This window comes from Macaca mulatta, chromosome 14 (genome assembly GCF_049350105.2).
Source record: "Macaca mulatta isolate MMU2019108-1 chromosome 14, T2T-MMU8v2.0, whole genome shotgun sequence".
NCBI lineage: Eukaryota > Metazoa > Chordata > Mammalia > Primates > Cercopithecidae > Macaca > Macaca mulatta.
In genome coordinates, this window is record NC_133419.1 from 22016236 (window position 1) to 22035521 (window position 19286).

General features: G+C 48.4%; 1 non-coding gene across 1 annotated transcript; it reads right to left on the reverse strand.

The window, feature by feature from the left end:
• Nucleotides 1-252: 252 nt before the first annotated feature.
• Nucleotides 253-341, reverse strand: MIR670 (microRNA mir-670). The gene has a single exon (NR_032731.1). It is a non-coding gene; the product is annotated as a microRNA mir-670 (primary transcript).
• Nucleotides 342-19286: the final 18945 nt, after the last annotated feature.

Genomic DNA, 19286 nt, shown 5'->3' on the forward strand with positions numbered 1-19286 from the left:
AGACTGTGGAAGAAAGACAAAGGCATTATATGTAGGCACTTTCTTCCTGCTTTTTGAACAAGGGGCCCTACATGTTCATTTTGTGCCAGGCCCCATGAATTTTATAACCGGCTCTGCCCCTGCCCCTAGGTTTCTTTTGAGAAACAGGGCAAGCGCCAGGGCTCATCGAAGGTGATGAAGATAAAAGTTGGACTTCATTCTTGCCATAAATGAGTAGACACCTGCTTGCCGAAACGCTCTCCAACGTCGCGTGAAGGGGCAACTGACACTCCTGAATGAATATGAGGAAACCCAAGGCAAATTCAGGTTCACCACATACACTCAGGGACATCAGGTCCACCCCTAAACTGGATGAGGCATGTCTCAACTGGCATCTTCAGACTTGACAGACAGGAAGAAGGTCTGTTTCCTTGTGTTTGTGGCTCATGAGCCGACATGGGCTCTCATGGGCTCCCATGTGGAGAGAACTCTGGGTACCCACATACATATTGTTGTGGTCTTTGCACATATGTGTGCATGTACACTGCACATACATGTCTGCATGTGACAGGTGCCTGGGCACCTGCTAGAACCTGAGGGAGGCGGTCTTTCCATGGATCTCCGGGGGGGAAGGCTGATGGACATGAAATACTTTTTAGGTGCTATCCTTCTGGAACTTGGTCCCCAGAAAACCACAGCTGACAGTAAAGAGAGATACGGACGGTCTTGGAGGACTATGGAGAGCAGATGGCTATAATTCCAGGACCAGATTTTTTTTTTTCTTGTAACCACTTCCCCCACAACCTTTACACCAAAGGGAGACAAACACTTGTTGACTTAAGCAAAAAACAGAAACAATTTCCTTCTGAGAAGTGCAACACAAAGAAACCTGATGCTTTTTGGGCTGTGGAAGACTCCCCATCCCCCTTCTTGGAGCAGGACCTTCAGTGATGGGGACAGTGGGTGTCGGGCCAGCTGGCCTGGTTTTACTTCACACCAGGAGATCCAGGGAACGAGCCACCATCCTCTCTGCTTTATTTAGTGAGACAGCACTTCATAGCAACAGTAGGCTTAATCACAGTCTATACCCACATTTCACTTCCCATTTCTATGCCTACTCCTTGCCTTTTGGTTATTTGGGGTGGGGGGTGGCAATGGCATGCTGATTCTATCTTCCAAGCACCCACCCCAAATCTCCTACTTCCCTGCTGGAAAGGATTCCCTTCTCATGTTAATTTGATGACCCAGCCAGCTGCACCTCTCCACCCCCGCACCCCCAGCACAAAAGAAAAAGCCACTACCTTACTCCTTCAGAATTACATTCCCGCTCAGGTGGTCTTCTTAACTACCAGCCCAGTCCAAAGAACCCTCGTCATATTTCCGGGTTCATCTGAACCAGACATTCAAGTAGTGCCCCCACATGGATATTTAAGGACCATGGAGGAGGGGGTATTCCCTCCTCCCCCTGTGTTCCACCTCCCAGAAGTGGCTGCTTTTCAGAGTGGAGGTGATTCAGCTTTCCTAGAAGATCATTTGCAGGGGAAAAAAATTTACAGTACTACAGCTGAGAGTGCTGCCTGCTTCCCTCGATGAAAAAAAATCCTGCTCTCAGACACATGGAATTCCCATTGATGAGGTTTGGCCAACACCAGGCACTGGATTTTCCCCATTAAACTTAAAGCTCAGGGTGAAAGATGCAGGGGTGGGAGAAGGGATAACGATACCTTTTCAACCTTTTCAGCCCTCTGGGGGATTTGAACTTTGGCCCCCAAGGTCTAATGGCTGATGTTCAAAAGCCCCCCGCCCTCCATCCCTCCACCTCTCTTCCCCAAGCTCCTTCCTAACAAAGAATGATTCTCTTTGCTACACACAATAAAGCCCTGGTGGATTTACCCAGATTAAAAAACCCCTTGAAGTCCCTGTCAAAACTAATCTTCTCAGGAGAAACACTTGTTGATAACCACCTCGCTTTGTGCCGTAGCAGGGAGGAGCTGGGAGGACCAGAACCCAACAGAGAAACTGGCTTGTGACCTCCCTATCGTCACATGGCCCCAGGCACGATACAATCCCTGACCTCAGAGAACGCCCCTCCTCCCACGACACACAAATATTCTGCAAGCCCCCGCCCCATTTAGCTTCTCCACCTCAAGCTCCCTCTGTAACACCACCAGCCCCTCAAAGCAGGAAGGCCAACCCTGTAGGTCCCCAGACCGACAGACCCTGGCTGAGCTCCAGCCTTTCCCTCCTTCTCTGCCCCCCCCCCCCCCCCCCCCCCCCCCCCGAGCTTTAACTCTTCACCCTGCAGGGCCCAGCCTCTCTTGTTTTTCCTGCTGCAAACTTTGTCAGGAGCCTTTTCAGGCGGTTTTCCTCTATACAACCAGCCCTTAAGATATCATGCATAAAGATTTCCCTCTACAGGTGGTTGTGAGCTGTAGCAGTTTTTGCTCTTGCAATGGAAACATTTATTTTAAATTTCATTTTACCCACAAATAAGCTTTTAAACAAAAATTATTTTACTTACACCCACTAAAGACTTAGCATTTTCTCCAAATAGTGGGGAGAAGATTAAGTTCTCTATGCAAGACATGTTACCACTCCCATCACCACCACCATACCCTGATTCTTCATCTCCCCGACTCTCCCCACTTTGCTCTGACTTCATGAAGCCTTTTTGGAACTAAATTTTCATGTGCAAAATAATTACAAGAATTAAGACACTCAGTGAATGAGAATCAATCCACGATACGGCCAAGTGGCAGAAGCACATGCCCACTACAGAATACCCCTCCACCTTCCACCCCCAAACCACAGAACACTAGGGTGGGGGAAGCCAAGACGGCACCCCCTCCCCAGCTTAACAACAGAGGACTGTCTTCCAGCTGGCTTGCCTCCTGCAAAAACCACACACACAAGACCCCAGGAAAGCCTGCCCAAGAAGTCTAGGCAATTTGTACAAAGATAATTGTTCAATGAAAACGACAGTAATCATGGTCAGTCATACAAAATCTACTCCTCCAAACATTCACCAACTGACATCATAAACTTTGCAAAAGCCAAACACAAGACAGTGCATGGTATAACCTACCTTGGCGAGCTCCTTCACTTTTTGTGCAAATGTTTTCCCCTCCGCATGCTTTACATAGATTTCTAGGGAAATTTGGAAGGACTGGTGAGGGGGTGGGGGGTGGTGAGGGAATGAGGGTAATATAAATAAGGAAGCATTTTAAATGCACCACGCAAAAAGCTCGGGATTTCACGTTATGTGTCTGCACTCTTCCCGGAGCAAAGCAAAACAGTTCGCGTTCAGTGCCAGACTTGGAGGGAGAGACAGAAGAGAGAGGGTGGGGGAGAGAGGGAGGGGATGAGAGGGAGGAAAGAGAGGGAGGGGGAGAGAGAAAAAGAGGGTGGGGGGATGCTGAAGGAGAGAGGGAGAAGAAGAGAAAGAAAGAGGAAATGAGAGAGGAATAGAGGGAGAGGAGAGGGGAGGTGAGGGGAGAGGGAGGGAGGGAGAAGAAAGGAGGGGGAGAGCCAAAAGGAAGGAGGAGAAAGAGGAGGCAGCCCCCTCCCACGCTCCCACCCCCACACATTCAGGCACCTTCTGAGTAACTGATCAGAGCAAAGAACTCATCTCCCACGTTTAAAAACCCCGTTTGGGACTAAGTCCCGATGCACACGCGCTCGGGTCTATTTATAGACAGACCCTAATGATATGTATTGCATTCTGAACGTAAATGTGAAATGTGTGTGTGTGTGCGGATTATATACGGTTCCTTTGACAGGTATGATTTTTTTTTTTTTTTTTTTTTTTTTGCACTGCAGTGCGTCTGATTATATCTGTTTGGATTTTCTTCTTTCTTTTTTTGCATCTAAAAAGCATGCATCAAATGTGAAGGTGTTCGGGAAAAATGGTGGGGGTCTCAATGCTTACAAAACCCTGGCTTTTTTCCCCCTGCAAAGCTGGGATATTTGCAGAGTTGGGGCTGTTTGAAAAGGCTCCAGCCCTGGCTCAGTGTAGCACGCCCAGTTCCAGCAGTGTGTGCTATTGACCTGCATTGACGTCAGTGCGTCATTAGGTCTCCCTTAGAAACACTGACTTTCAAAAATAGTATCAAATTAATTCAGTTGGAGCCTGGTGAAGAAAGGATACTAGCTGGAATCAGCCATAAAACTCCAGAATTTTCAGCCCTAGATCTCTTCTTCTTTTTCTGGGAGCCAAATAGAAATCAGATTGTATGGAAAATGCCATTGATGGGATTTTTTTTTTTTCCTTAAGAAAAGGGACCAAATTAGATTGCAAAACCCAGAACTGCCTCTGTGTTTTTTTCTTTCCCTTCTTTTTTCTGATCTAAAAATAACCCCCTGCTTGAGCTGACTGCGGTATCTTTTGTGTTGCAGCTCTCTGTTTTTAGCAGTCCGGTCCCAGTGAAGGGTGGAACACAAGTACAGATATTGATCTATTGATATTTGCAAAGCCAGGAATTAATTTTAATGAAACAGGTGGGCCCTATTGTGGTGGTCGGTAATAAAAAAGAGAAGGTGCCGTGGGCTCCATTTATGTCATTCACACATTCCGTTTCATTTTTTCCAATTCATTTTTTAAAGACATAATTACCCCACCCCCCATGTGTCTCACATGGCTTCTGACCAGCACATGCAACCCCCATTCATACAAACATGAAGCACTGGTACATTCAAACTCAGCGGAGACAGGGCATTCATAAGCAAGGGTTCTGGGATGTTCCTTCCTTCTTGCAGCTGCTTGGCAGGAAAGGCACAGCAGCCCACCAAAACGGGCTTAGGTTTCATCTGGGGGACCTAAGTATGAAATCTGATAATGATATTGTATTATTAAAATCTGCATTGATTTAAACATCTGCCTTTTATGGGGGGTGGGCAACTGCCCTCTTCACTTAGCTAACAATACAGTTTTCACTGGTCCATTTCACAATTATACACTTTTATAAATACTTATGGATTATATATGTGAATACAGAGTGCCTCCCCCACGGAAGCAAAGTGGGTGAGATTTGCCACTTTCAAAGTATTTATTGGAGAGGGGGTGGTTGGGGAATGTTGGAGTTTTCTATTTTCAGAGGAGGCAGTTTACAATAGTTTTGCAAAGTCTTCATTTCCCACATATCTTGCTTCTCAGCCCTCCCTCCCTCACTTGCCCTCCTCAGATAGGTTCACTTGGGCCTCAGGATGATAGAAGAATTTGGTTTCTCTGACCTATTCAGTCTTTGGTCTCTGCTGAGACTGTTAATGAGGGGACTAATTGGGGCCATCGGGTATAGGGGCCCTCACAGAGGCCACTTGGATGGCAAAAGCTATGGGGGACCTTCAGTGGGGCAGAAGAGGAGCCCAAAATGGATTTAAATCATATGATTTCAAATTAAGTGGCCCTTAATTTTTTTTTTTTATATGCTCATGAAATCAGGTTTTCAACTGGTAACTACCCAATCATTTTTGCTTATCACCACTTCCTAAAAGAATGCAGCGCCTCCTTTCATTCCCTCAAATCTGGTTGGGAGACAGAAGGGAAGATGGTCTTATTAATCTCAACATTTCAGATAAGCACAGAATATGAATAATTCTGCCTGACCAGGCTAGTAGGTCAGGGGAGTAGAGGTCAGAGAAAATCTAACCTGAGGTACCACTCATCTGCCCCTTGTTCAGCCCCACGGGCTAGTCAGGAGGCTCTGTGTCTAGAGTTTATCTAAGGACAATTCCTGGTGCCTGGAGGAGCCTTCAACTGACGACAGACTGACCACATGTTTTCGCTTGTCTTTCCCCCGACTTTCTTCTCTGGGGCTTCAGGGAGGACAAGGCAATTGCCAATGGTTCATGCTGCTACGCAGCAGTGGCAGCAGCAAAAGGGAGGTGCTGTGAGAAAACAGAATATTCCCCTCCTCCCCCCTCAACCCAACACTCATAGACTTTGGTAAAGATACTGATCAGTAGATGCTTCCAGCCAGCCAGCCAGGCACCTGCAAACCACTACCCCAGCTTGCAAGGGCTCCCATGCACTCTTCATCACAAATACATTCATTCACAGAAACTTACAGTCATTCATGCACCTGCACACCACCACATTCATTCATATTTTAGCCACAACTGCAGTCACACATTCGCCTGTAAAGGCTGGGTAAGTATGAAGAGCAGGAACATGCCTTCAGAACATGCCTTCATTCTGCCCCCTCCCCTGACACACACACACACACACACACACATGCGCGCACACACACACACACACACACTGTCCTGCTTCCTTGCTCCAGGAGGTTTCAGCTTGGAAGCATGCAAAATCCTGGCAGGAAGAAATTTCTGCCATTCACAGTCAAATCCCTAGACTGTATAAAAACCCCCTGACCTCATCCATGATTAGATCACGGACAAGATGCCCAAGTGCTGGCAGAGCTGCAAATGCCTAGGTGGATGAGGGGGGCTGGTTCTTTTTCTGGCCTGGTTTTCCTCACTTGGCAGCCCAGTGACTAAAGACAGGGCCAAAGGAGGGGCTTGCAGTGTGGCCCAAGCCTGCACAATGCCCCACGTGGCCCGTTCAGATGTTGTCCTCAAGGGATAGGTGAGAGTTGTCATGAGCTGTGAAGTACTGCGGCAGCCAAGGCTTGGCATTCAAAGGCCTTGGGAATTGGTGTTAATCTGCACTGGTGCTGAGGATGGTAAGCAGGGGGCTGTGCATTTACCCTCCAGATCCACTCTGCACTCACTCCACTCTGTTCTGAGAGGTTGACCTCTAGGGACTGCATTAAGACTCTCCTGATCCCTGGTTCACCCAATGGGGGCCCTGAGAGGGAAATCCAAAGATGGGAGGGAGGCATGGCGGCTTATTTATTCCCCACCTTCCTCCCTGCCAAGCGATGGGCTGTCTATGGCTGTGTTCTTCTGTGAAAACCACAGCTCCTGTCAGGTGGCCCCTGAGCAGCTGCAGTTCCAGGTCTCTCCAAGTTCTGGACTAGCGTGAATACATCGAGACCAGTGATTCCCAAACTCTCTAGGTCTGTGGAACTCTTAACAGGATGACAGTCACTTGCCTCAGTGGTGCCTACTGGCAACCGAAACCAAAAACAAACAAACAAAACACTCCCATCAGAATGCTGGGTAAGTAGTGTTTATTGACATAAAACAAGGCTGGGGGGGCTTTTTCAGTCCAGAACATGAAATTACAGAGTAGATGCTGCTGGAGAGATTGCTGACTAGCAGGTAAGGAAAGTGGGCCTTCCGCTTAGTTGTTTACCAGCTTTGTGATCATGGGCAAATTACTTAATTTCTCTAAGCCTCAGTTTCCTCCTCTGTTAAATGAAAATAATAAGAATTATAATAAGACCCTCCTCTTGGAACTGTAATGAGGACTGTATGAGATAATGTATGTGAAACAGTGTACCACAGGTGCCCAGCACAAAAATAACCTGCAATAAATGCTAGCTATTTAAATATTAAGAGTATTAGTATGTATTCTATAAAATGACTATTTATGGGACATCTAGAACTTTCAAAGTTTTTAGACAATGGCCAAGTATAAGATGTTCATTTTATTTTTTATTTTTATTATTATATTTTTTGAGATGGAGTTTCACTCTTGTCACCCAGGCTGGAGTGCAGTGGTGCGATCTTGGCTCACTGCAACCTCTGCCTCCCGGGTTCAAGTGGTTCGCCTGCCTCAGCCTCCCAAGTAGCTGGGATTACAGGTACTCGCTACAATGCCTGGCTACTTTTTGTATTTTTAGTAGAGATGGGGTTTCGCCACATTGGCCAGGCTGGTCTTGAACTCCTGACCTCAGGTGATCCACCCGCCTCAGCCTCGAAAAGCGCTGGGATTACAAGCGTGAGCCACCGCGCCTGGCCAGATGTTCATTTTATATCATGACCTGATGATACCCACAGTGGAAAAAAGTAACAGTTACCCTTAAAACCTGCAATGCACTCTGCTATTTCCTCATTTGTTCTATGTCATCAAAAAATGTAAGTCACAACACCTTAATGGCTTGAGATCCACAACTGGAGAAGCTGTGATCTGGTAGACTTGCCAGGGATCAATGTGATGAAGACTGAGTCGTCTCTGGAGGTGACAGGATAGGTAAAGACCATTTCCTGATGTCTTTTAAACAGGTATAGTTACATTAATGGAGGAAAAGCAGCTGGGAGTGTTCGCTGAAGAATCTGAAATTCAGACAAGCATTTGAGTGGACTTATGTGTAAGAAACTAGGACTTGGAGAAGGGAACTCAAATGTAAAAAACATGGTGCTTGCCCTCAAAGAATGTATAGTTTAGTAGCAGAGCTTAGATTCATTCACTCCTTTATAAAACTGAGTACCTACTATGTGTAAGGAAGGTTCTACATCAGTGAACAAGACAGGAGTTCCTGACATCACAAAGCTTAACTTCTTATGGTAGTGATAGGCAACCAAATTCGCATAATATGGTTCAGACAGTGGTAATGGCTCTAAAGAAAAAGGGAGTGGAGAGTGTCTGGTAGAAGACATATTCTAGATAAGGTAGTATTCTAGATAAGGTAGTATTCTAGATAAGACATATTCTAGATAAGGGAATGCTTCTCTGAGAAAATATCTGACCCGAGACAGGAATGAAGTGAGGGAGTGAGCTGTGTAAATTCTAAAAGAAATGCACTCCAGCAAGTGCATAGACTCTGAGGAAGAAATAAGCTTGGAATAGTGCGGAAGCAGGAAGAAGGACACAGTGACCAGAGCTTAGTGAGCAAAGCAGAGGGTGGTAGGTGTCTGAGAGGTAGACAGGGCCAGATAACGTAGGTCTTGACATTCATACTAAGTCTTGAATAACATCTGAATGTGATGAGAAACCATTGTAGGGTTTTGAGCAGGAGAGTGACATGGTCTATGTTTTAAAAGGATCACTCTGCTGCTCTGGAGAGAAGTGACTAAAGAGGGTGAGAAGGAAACAATGGGGCCGATCAGGAGGCCATCCCAGCAGTCCAGACAAGAGATGATGGCGGCTTGGAACAGGCTGACAGTGATGGAGGTGGTGAGAAGTGGTCCAATTAGCAGTATCTACTTTGAAGGATGATGTCTCTGCATATCCATAATACAACGTGGAACGTGAGGTGCCAAGATAGAGTACACGATGTTGTGGAAACTCAGATGAAAATTACATCTGGCTGGGGGATGAGCTGGCACTTGAGCTGTGTTTTCAAGGATGAGTGGGCAGAAATGGTGAGGGAGGAGAGAACTTTCCAAAGAAATGAAAAAGCATGCAATTGAAGGCAAAGAAGAGGGAAAGTAGAGGGCACATTCAGGGCCCAGAGGTAATTCTGTGGATATGGTGAGCCTGAAAGCGTAGAACAGGAATCAAGCTGACCAGGTAGGTTTAGGATAAATCATCATGATAGCATTTGGGCAACGGAGAGCCACTGCATGTTTCTGAGGATGATTTCATGTGATCAGCACTGAGCTTTACAAAGTTCTGGGCAATTGGGGCTGAATGGGAACCTCGAAGCCTGTGCTTTGGGCCTCAGTAGACTCATTCGTCAAGCAGATCTTTGGCCTTCTCTGATCCTGCACCCTTTGTTCCAGCCAAACCAGCTTTCTTAGTGACCAGCAGGCTGGCCAGAAACACTCCCTCCTGCCTTTGCTCATGCAGTTCTCGGCACCCAAAGCTCCTCTCCATTTATCCAGATCTTCCCCCTTCTTTGGCTCCTTGGTCTCTATCGCTCTCTCCTTTCTATCAAAGCTCTTGTCTACACTGCTCATGTTGGCTCTTAACCTCACAGACCCACTGACATTTTGTTAAGTATTTCCAGAACACAGGCCTTCTCCCACGAGACAGAAATTCCTGTCAGTCAGGCACATTACCTGGCACTCCCTTTGTTCTCTCCACAGTGTCAGGCACTCAATAGCCATTAAACTGACTATTCTCATTCCTCATAAGTGAGTTTGGAAAGCCAAGGGTAGAAAGGCACTTGCCCAGATACGCTGAAATCCAGACACAAAGCCAAAGGGACCCACTTCCTGCCTCCAGCTCTCTTCCTATTACTCCACTTCCTGGCCATCCCAGCACTGAACACACTTAGGTGTTGCCTTCCTTAGAACTATCCTAAGGGGAAAAACCCTTGCCTTGGGAACAGGATCCCTGTAAAAGCACGAACCCTCTGATTCCCCTCAGGGAGACAGGGAATGGCCTGGGTCAGATTCCATTAGATTCCTTGTCTTCCCCAGTCTGCCTCACACCTTGACCCTTCCCCAGTGCTCCATATTTGGTTGGCGGGTGGCTCCCCCAGCTCCCTAATCCAGGCTGTCTGCCACATCATATATGGCTTTTCACGGAGAGGGTTTGCTTCAGGGGCTTCTACTCTGGAGTGCTTGTCCCAGGTAGCCCCCCACCCCCATTTTGTAACTGCCCAATAGGTTCCTTTTACCCACTTCCCAGATAGAACAGATTTATCAACGGGGGAATTGCAATAGAGAAAGTTTAATTCACACAGAGCTGGCTGATCGGGAGACCAGAGTTTTATTATTACTCCAATCAGTCTCCCTGAAAATTCCAGACTAGGGTGTTTAAAGGATAATTTGATGGGTAGAGGGCCAGGGAGTGGGGAGTGCTGACTGGTTTGGTCAGAGACAAAATCACAGGGCCTCAAAGTTGTCCTCTTGTGCTAAGCAGGTTCCCTGGTAAGGGCCACAGGACCAGACAGCCAGTTTACCAATCTGGGTGACGCCAGCTGATCCATCAACTGCAGGGTCTGAAAAATATCTTCAGCACCAATCTCAGATTTTCTAATAGTGATGTTATCCCTAGGAGCAATTGGGGAGACTTAGAATCTTGTGACCTCCAGCTACATGACTCCTAAACGGTCATTTCTAATCCTGTGGCTAATTTGTTATTACTACAAAGGCAGTCTGGTCGCTAGGCAAGACGGGGGTCTGTATTGTGAAAGGAATGTTATCTTTGTGACAAAGTGAAACTATAAGTTCCTCCCAAAGTTAGTTCAGCCTATGCCCAGGAATGAACAAAGGACAGCTTGGAGGTTACAAGCAAGATAGAGTTGGTTAGGTCGGATGCCCTTCACTGTAATACTTCTATTATAATTTCTGCAAAGGCGGTTTCAATTTCGCCAGCTATTGGAAATAACAACTAGCAGAGACACACGTTTGCAGACAGCAACAGGCTTTGTGGACTACCTCACCACCTGACACCTTGCAAGCAAATGGGTCACTTAAGGACACATTGCAAAGGCACAAATAATGGGTTTCCTTCTATTCTGTTGCTGGGGACACCCACTTTGGTGCTTGGCCTGTCTCGTGGTCTCCACCCCTCACTGCTTCTTTCCAAATGCTCTGCCTGCCATTTCTAGAAGGGGAAATGGGAGGCTGAGGGAATCAGTAAGGCACCCACCAAGGAACCATAAAGGACGCTGGATTCTTGCTCATGCCCTCAGCTGGGTGCTGGGCTGGGCCCAGGTTGCAGTAAAAGAGGGCTCCTGATCCAAAGGTCACAGGCATAGTAATGGAGGCTGAACGGACCGCTGTGGGGACTCCACCCCCCAATTTCAAAAGCTCTTCCGCACCTCCTTCCCAAGCTTAGGTTTAAATTTGAACAAACTCATCTCTTGGGGAAGAGCCCCCTTACCCTGCCTCCTCCTCCCATGCGTGGAGTGTAGGGGCAGATGGGGTAGGGAAGGGAGACCTCCTTTTCTCAAATCCAGGCGGGCACAGAGCTCTGCACCCCCGCACCCCCGCTCAGCATCCCCAAGTCGGCCAGGGTAACAAGGCCTAGGACAGGGACGCGGCCGCTGAGGAAGACTTTCCCGCAGCCGCCACAAGCCAGTCGCCCCCGGCGCCACGGCCTCCCTCCCACGCGTGGAAGTCGAGCAGAGGCACAGGCGGCGGCACTGCCGGACCCGCAGGTCACGCGGGCGGCACGAGGCCCTGCGCCCTACGCACGTGAGGGGGCGGGGCCTGCGCCCAGGATCCCCTCTCGCGGCGGCTGACGTAGCAGCGCGGCCCCGCCCCGCCCGCTGCCTCCCCGTGCCGCCCAGCCCCTCCCGGCGTCTCCACTGCCCCCGCGCTGCTGCGCGCCGCCTCCGCTGTGAGAGCTCCCGCGCGGGGGCGGAGCCTTGGAGCCCAGGGACCCGGAGCTGGGGGAAGAGAAGGGCGCGGGGGCGGGGGACAAGAAGGAAGGTGGGGAGGAAGCAGCCTTAGGCCGGAGTGGCGGGCGCCGGGGGCTGCGCAATGCCCCCTGCCCGGGGAAGCTCCCTCCCTAGTCTCTCCAGAGGCTGTCCCGGACGTCCCGGGTTTTTGTTCCCCTAGATTTAGGGCAAGGAGAAGCCAGGATGCGGGATGAAGGTTGGCGGGGGGAGGTGGGTGAGGCTGGCTGTGAGGACCCTCCCGCCATCCACCCACGCGCGCGTGTTCTCCCGGCGCTGGCGGTGTCCTGCCCGCTCGACTGCTCCGGCTGCGCTCGTGACTGTGCTTCGTGCTGGCAGAATTCCGCAGCGTGTGCTCGGGGGTGGGGCGGGGGTGGGGGGCGGGTGGCACCTGGCTGCCCCTTAAGCTTGTCCACCCGCGGGTCTGCCGGGTTGCCAGGCAACACACTTACCTGCCCCCTCCCCCATCCTGCCCGGCTTCCCAGAGGCAGGTCGCTCCCGGCCCAGCCTCTGTGCCCTGCGATGCCCCTCTCCGCTCCGCGATTCAGTCCTGTGTCTCCATCCTGCACCTGGTTGTTCTGGAGGCATGGAAAGCGCCCATGTCTTCTCCTGGGCCTCGACAGCTGCGCCTCCCTTGTTCACCTGGGTGCTGACATGGAGGGCCGTAGTGGGGCTGCAGACAGACTGTCCACACAACCCCATCCTGTACCCCTTCTTGGAACAGGGCAGTGGAAAAACAAACAGGAACTGTGCAGGAGAACATGGAGCCCAAACACCAGCTCATTTCCACCCTTTCCGTGTAGATCACCCAGCACGTGTCCGCCCCCGGGGTAAATCTTGTGGTTTGGTTCCACTTAGCGCCCAGAAGACGCACTCGCTGTCCCTGGTAACTGGGCAGCAAGGCTTGGCCTTGGGGCTCCCTCCCCTGGGATGCAGTGCTCCTGACGTAGGGTCCGAGATAAGGCAGGACACACGGAGAGAGAGGTAGAGTGAGAAAATAAATATTATGAAAAGCAAGACTACTCAGCCGCGGCGTGCCCCGCGGTGATTCCACACTGCGCTAGAGGGTATCTGCTCACTCCTCTGACAGAGGGACTGTGTGAGAGGCGCTTCGTCCCTCCTCCAGCCTGGGGTTGGGAGACAGACCTGTGGCCCTCTTCCAGGCAGCAGTCGCCTGGGCTGAGGTCTCACCAGGAGAGAGGCTGCAGGGCTGGACTTCTAAGCTCTGTGCTGAGAACTCTAGGCTCCGGCAGTACACGCTATGTAGGTGCATGACCTGGGGAGTCTTCGAAACTGCCTTGCAGACAAGATCCATCCGCCTCCAAGGAGAAGTCTGGGCAGATAGCTCAGTTCCCCAGGTCCTTCCTAATGGATATGTTGAATCTGGTTGCCTGCAACATTAGAAATTTCAGGACATCCTTCAGAAAGCCATGTAGTACCCTCCATGCCACACTGTCATCTCAGAATTCGTGTTAGGATAGCTGTTTCATACAGGTTAGCAACTTGTTTTTTGACTTGAGTTGATTTTGTCACCTAATGTCACCTTGAAGACAGGGATTTATGTGCAAAGAGCCTCAGGAGAGGGCTACACTCCTTGGGGAGGAAAGGACAGGGCAGAGCGTTAGGATTCTCTGGCCATTTATTCATTCCCGTTTTTGAGGGCCTCCTGTGTTCCATGCCTTGTGCAAAGCACTGGTGGAACGTAGCAGAGGTGACATGGACTCAGATGTGGGGGAGAAAACAGTAAATGATTATATCACAGTGAGGTAATTGGTATAACTGGATTGCACATGAGGTGCAATGAGAACGTAAGGGAAGAAGCTGCTGAAATCCACCCAGGTTAGTCTGTCAGTCAGCGTGGGCTACAGGGTGCTGCAGTAACAAACGACTCTAACATCTCAGTGGCTAAAAACCAATAAAACTTTGATCTTTCTCACATTCATGTCCACCAGAGGTCTCCTGAGGTTCCGCCTTAAACTCTCTTCATTCTGGAACTGAGGGGAAAGGTGTAGTTCCTCCATGGTCTCTCCACAGAGGGAAAATGAAAATGGCAGAGCCAAGCAATGGCTTCTGCTACAAAGTGGCATATGTCACTCCTCTCAGGTTTCATTGGCCAAGCAAGTCATGTGATTAGGTCTGCTGTAAATGGAGCAGGAAGTATAATCCTTCCACAGGGTCAGGCCAGTGGGGAGGGGTGGCTAATATCTTGGCCCATAATACAGCCCGCCACAGCATCCCAGAGGAAGTGATGCTTGGACTGTTTGCAAAAGCGGATTAGAACTGGAGCAGAAAAGCAGACGAAGCAGGGAGGATATTCCTGCAGAGGGAACCTTTACATTCAAGACAAGCCAGTCATCCCCCGTAAGTCCATATAGTGTAGGGAAACGTTCTTTATCCACCCTCCCCTGCCATGTTTGAATCCCTTTTTAAGAACTTGCCCTTGGTCCTGTTTCGAGGGTTGTCACAGGGAGAGGATACTGGTTGTTGTACTTCTTCCCAGAGAAAATGGACCCAAGTTACCCCAAAAGGCTTGTCCTCCATGAATACTGGAATATCTGTGGTGAAGATAATTTTTTAAAGGACAAAATAATTAACAGGTTTCCTTGATATTCTAATCCTTGAGGCCTTAGAGACTTGCCAGTGTTGGGTTTGGAGGGCTACGTATGGGGACTGGGGAATATGGGAGTGACTGCAGCAGGTGTCAAGTGTTCTAAGATGTCAACCCATCTTCATGGAGATCTTTGAGGGGATATCTCCAGACGGTTCTGATGGCTGCCTGGGTCTGAGCAACCCAACCTGTCTTTCCCGGTGAGCCTTGTCAAGAAAGACCTAATTCCTACCCTTTTCCTTCACTTTTTGTCCTGCTTTAGGTATCAAAAGAGGGGCACCTCTTGGCCAAGATGTAGTATTAGTCCATTCTCACGCTGCTATGAAGAAATACCCAAGACTGGGTAATTTATAAAGAAAAGAGGTTAATTTGACTCACAGTTCTGCAGGGCCAGGGAGGATTCAAGAAGTTTACAACCATGGCTGAAGGGGAAGTAAGCATGTCCTTCTTCACATGGCAGCAACAAGAAGCTCAGAGCAAAGGCGGTGAAAGCCCCTTATAAAGCCATCAGATCTCGTGAGAACTCACTCACAATCATGAGAACAGCCTGGAGGTAATCACCCCCTTGATTCAATTACCTCTCACTGAGTCCCTCCCAAGACCATGGGGATTATGGGAACTACAATTCAAGATGAGATTTGGGTGGGGACGCAGCCAAACCATATCAGAAACCATGGTGGCAGACCATCCCCTCAAGTGCTGCTAAGTGAGAACAAATACGTGTTATTGATTCCTGGACTGTTAGTTAAGCCTTTTTATAGTTGTTAGGCTTTTCCTTTATTATATTTTAAGGGCCAGGCTCTGTATACCCTGGTTCTCTGAGTACCATAGTTGCCCCAGAAAGATTTCTTAATGGGTTGGTTAGTTGAAAGGCAAGCATTTTAAGAAAGTCGGGGATCTTTCAGCCTCAGGTGACTAAAAGTCCAGTCTAACTGGCTTAAGTTAAGGTAAATTTTTTTTTCTTCAGGTCACACAACTGTGAAATTCATCGGGCAGAGTTAGCTTCAGGCATGGCTTCATATAGGGACTTAAAATAGGCACCTGGTTTTTCTCTTTCTCTCTATATCTAGGTTCTGCTTTCTTCTTGGCAGGCTCCCTTCCCAGGTAGATGCTTTCTGTCTGGTTGTAAGATAGTTGCAGAACTTCCAATCTTACACCCTCCTGGATTCAAGTCCACTAGGAGAGTCTATGCCTCTTCCAGCATCCCTGGCAACAATTTTGTGGGACATGGGTCTCTCCTGAACCAGCTGTGTTGGTCAGGGGACTGTGGTGCTCCATAAACTTAGTTCTAAGGCCCTGAGCCTGGGGTGAAGCCCTACCCAAAGTAAGGGACTGAGAGATTGAGAGGAGGTTGTTTCCAGAGGGCATCCAGGGGTGGCGAAGAGAGGAAAGGTGCATGGAAGATGAGGGACAAAAACAGCAGATGTCCAATTCACGGACAAGTCTGTGCTAGTCAGCTGTTGCTACAGTAACGCTACATAACAAATTGCCCCAAGGCTCCGTGGCTTACAATAATAAACATCAATTATTTTCTCACTCATGTGTTTGTGGGGGTGGTTTGGGCATCTCTGCTTCAGGAGGCATGTTAGCTAAACTTGGTCCCAGGATGTGGGCTGGGTTCAGGTCTAGTCCATTTTCTCTCATCCTCTTTAAAAATGAGGCCACCTGGGGATGGCATGAATGGCAGGAGAACACAGGAGGGAGCAGAAACACACCAGATGTCTGAAAGCGTAGACTCAGAACTATTACAGGGTTAGCTCTGGCCACATTCCTTTGGCCCAAACAAGTTACATGGGCAAGCCCAACACCCGTGGGGCTGAGAAGTATACTGAAAAATAATCCAGTTTATCACAGGGTCACTAAAAGTGAGATCAGCAAATGATTGGAATGGGCTGATACGAATTTCTCAAACTCCATCTGCCTTTGGCTTTATTCACAATTGTCCATGTAGACATGCATAAAAAGGCTCTGCTGAGTAAATCGCATATCAAGTTCTTTTGTCCGCCCAAATTTCCCCCTACACTGACCCCAGCCTTCAGGCTTCCTCCCTGCACCAGCTCTCTGTGATTCACTTCTCTTTGAAGCTGTGCAGGCTGGTTCAAGAGCTGTGGTTGGTGGGTGTTGATAAGAAGTGAACATCTACCTGTCTAGAATGTATTGGAAGGCATTCTTCCTGTATATGGGAGACTGGATAAGATGAGATTACTTCTTGAGCTCCTTCCCACTCTAAGATACTCTATGTCAAATTCTGACCATATGTAGGGTTTTTTTGTTGTTGTTTATTTGTTTGTTTTTGATATGGAGTATTTCTTTGTCACCCAGACTGCAGTGCAATGGCATGATCACAGCTCACTGCAGCCTTCAACTCCTGGCCTCAAGCAATCCTCCCGCCTTGGTCTCCCAAAGTGCTGGGATTACAGACATGAGCAGGCATGCCCAGCCAATATGTAGTTATGTTTTAGAATACAGGGTTTTACCTGTGAATCTGGTCTCTTTGCCCCCAATTACCTTGATCTGCGATACAACACATCATGAGACTAACAAGTCATATGCTCAGAAGACCACTGTTCTAGGCTCCCTGGGGGAATCCATGAGGAGTAGGAATTAGAAGGCCAGCTTCTCAGCAGTCGCTTTGCTTTCTTTTTCTTTTTTTCTTGGAGACAGGGTCTTGCTCTGTCACCGAGGCTGGAATGCAGTGATGTGATCATAGCTTATTGTAGCCGTGAACTCCTGGGCTAAAGCCATCCTCCCACCTCAGCCTTCTGAGTAGCTAGGCCTACAGGCATGTGCCACCACAGTTGGCTAATTTTTAATTTCTTTTTTTTTGTAGAGACAGGGGTCTTGCTATGTTGCTTAGGCTGTTTTTGAACTTCTGGCCTCAAGTGATTTTCCTGTTTCCGCCATCCTAAGCTCTGGGATTACAAGTGGGAGCCACCATGCCTGGCCCCACATTTCTTTGTAATGCGTGCCTCTGGACAGCTTCAGGTAAATGGATCTCCAAAACAAGAAAGAACAACTTTATGTTCTCCATTCCAGTGGCTCAAAGCCGTCAACATCAGAACGCTCTCCTTAGTGTCTAACTTGATGCTTCATGACTACTGTTAAAAGCCATCCTTTCTCCTTTCTCATTTTTACATGTTTTCATATGGTGGAATCCATCTCTAATGTTGGTGTTGTGAAAACCTGTTCGTTTGTGGTTCCAGAAGAAAGAACTGGTATTGTTTCCCTTAATTTTACATCAACAGACAATGATTGAATGAGTGTGACAGTCCCCATAAGTACCACAGTGTTATGAGCATCACCTTTGAGCCAGAGTGTCTGTGTTCCAATTCTGGCTCTGCTGCTTACTAGGTGTGTGACCTTGAACAACCTATTTAGCATCTCTTGTCCATTGTCCTCTTGTCGATGAAATAGGTTGTAATAGGACCTCTCTCATAGGGCTCTCATAAGGGGTAAATGAGTTAATGCTTGTAAAGTGCTTAGAATAGTGTCTGGCACATAGGTGCTCAATAAATGTTGGCTATTATTATCCTTACTCTGAGAGGAAAGACTAACCACTGTCCTCAAATAACTCAGACTCCAGGGAGGAAAATGGCACTTACCACACAGAGATGTAACTGCTGTCTTGTTTAGGATGACAAGAGGATGTTGGGGGGGTATAGGAACACAGCGAGAGGAAGTTGCAAGAAGGTAGTTTTTTATTTATGACAAGATCTTCCTAAAAATTAATGTTTATTGGCCAGGTGTGGTGGCTAATGCCTGTAATCTCAGCCCTTTGGGAAGCCGAAGCTGGCAGATCGTTTGCGCTCAGGAGTTTGAGACCAGCGTGGGCAACATGGTGAAACCTTGTCTCTACACAAAAATTAGCTGGGTGTGGTGTCACCTGCCTGTGGTCCCAGCTGTTTGGGAGGCTGAGGTGAGAGGATCGCTTGAGCCCAGCAGGAGGTCAAGGCTGCAGTGAGCTGTGATCACACCACTGCACTCCAGCCTGGGCGACAGAGTAAGACCCTATAAGACCCTGTCTCAAAAAAGAAAAAAAAGAAGAATTAGCATTTATCAAAATATTAGTAATGAGCTCCTCTGTCATCAGAAGCATTTAGGCAAACCCTGGACATTCATACTATCTAGAAGAACAGAGTTTATAAAGAGGTAGTCTATGGGTTGGTTCTCACCTGCAAAGGTGTTTGGTTTGGACTACTCTCTCTCTCTCTCTCTCTCTCTATATATATATATATTTTTTTTTTTTTTTTTTTTTGAGACGGAGTCTTGCTGTGTTGCCCAGGCTGGAGTGCAGTGGCCCGATCTTGACTCACTGCAACCTCCACCTCCAGGTTCACATGATTCTTCTGCTTCAGCCTCCTGAGTAGCTGGGACTACAGGCACGTGCAACCACGCCCGGCTATTTTTTTTTTTTTTTTTTTGTATTTTTAGTAGAGATGGGGTTTCACCATGTTAGCCAGAATGGTCTCGATCTCCTGACCTCGTGATCTGCTCGCCTTGGCGTCCCAAAGTGCTGGGATTACAGGAGTGAGCCGCTGCACCCGGCTGGTTGGACTGCAACG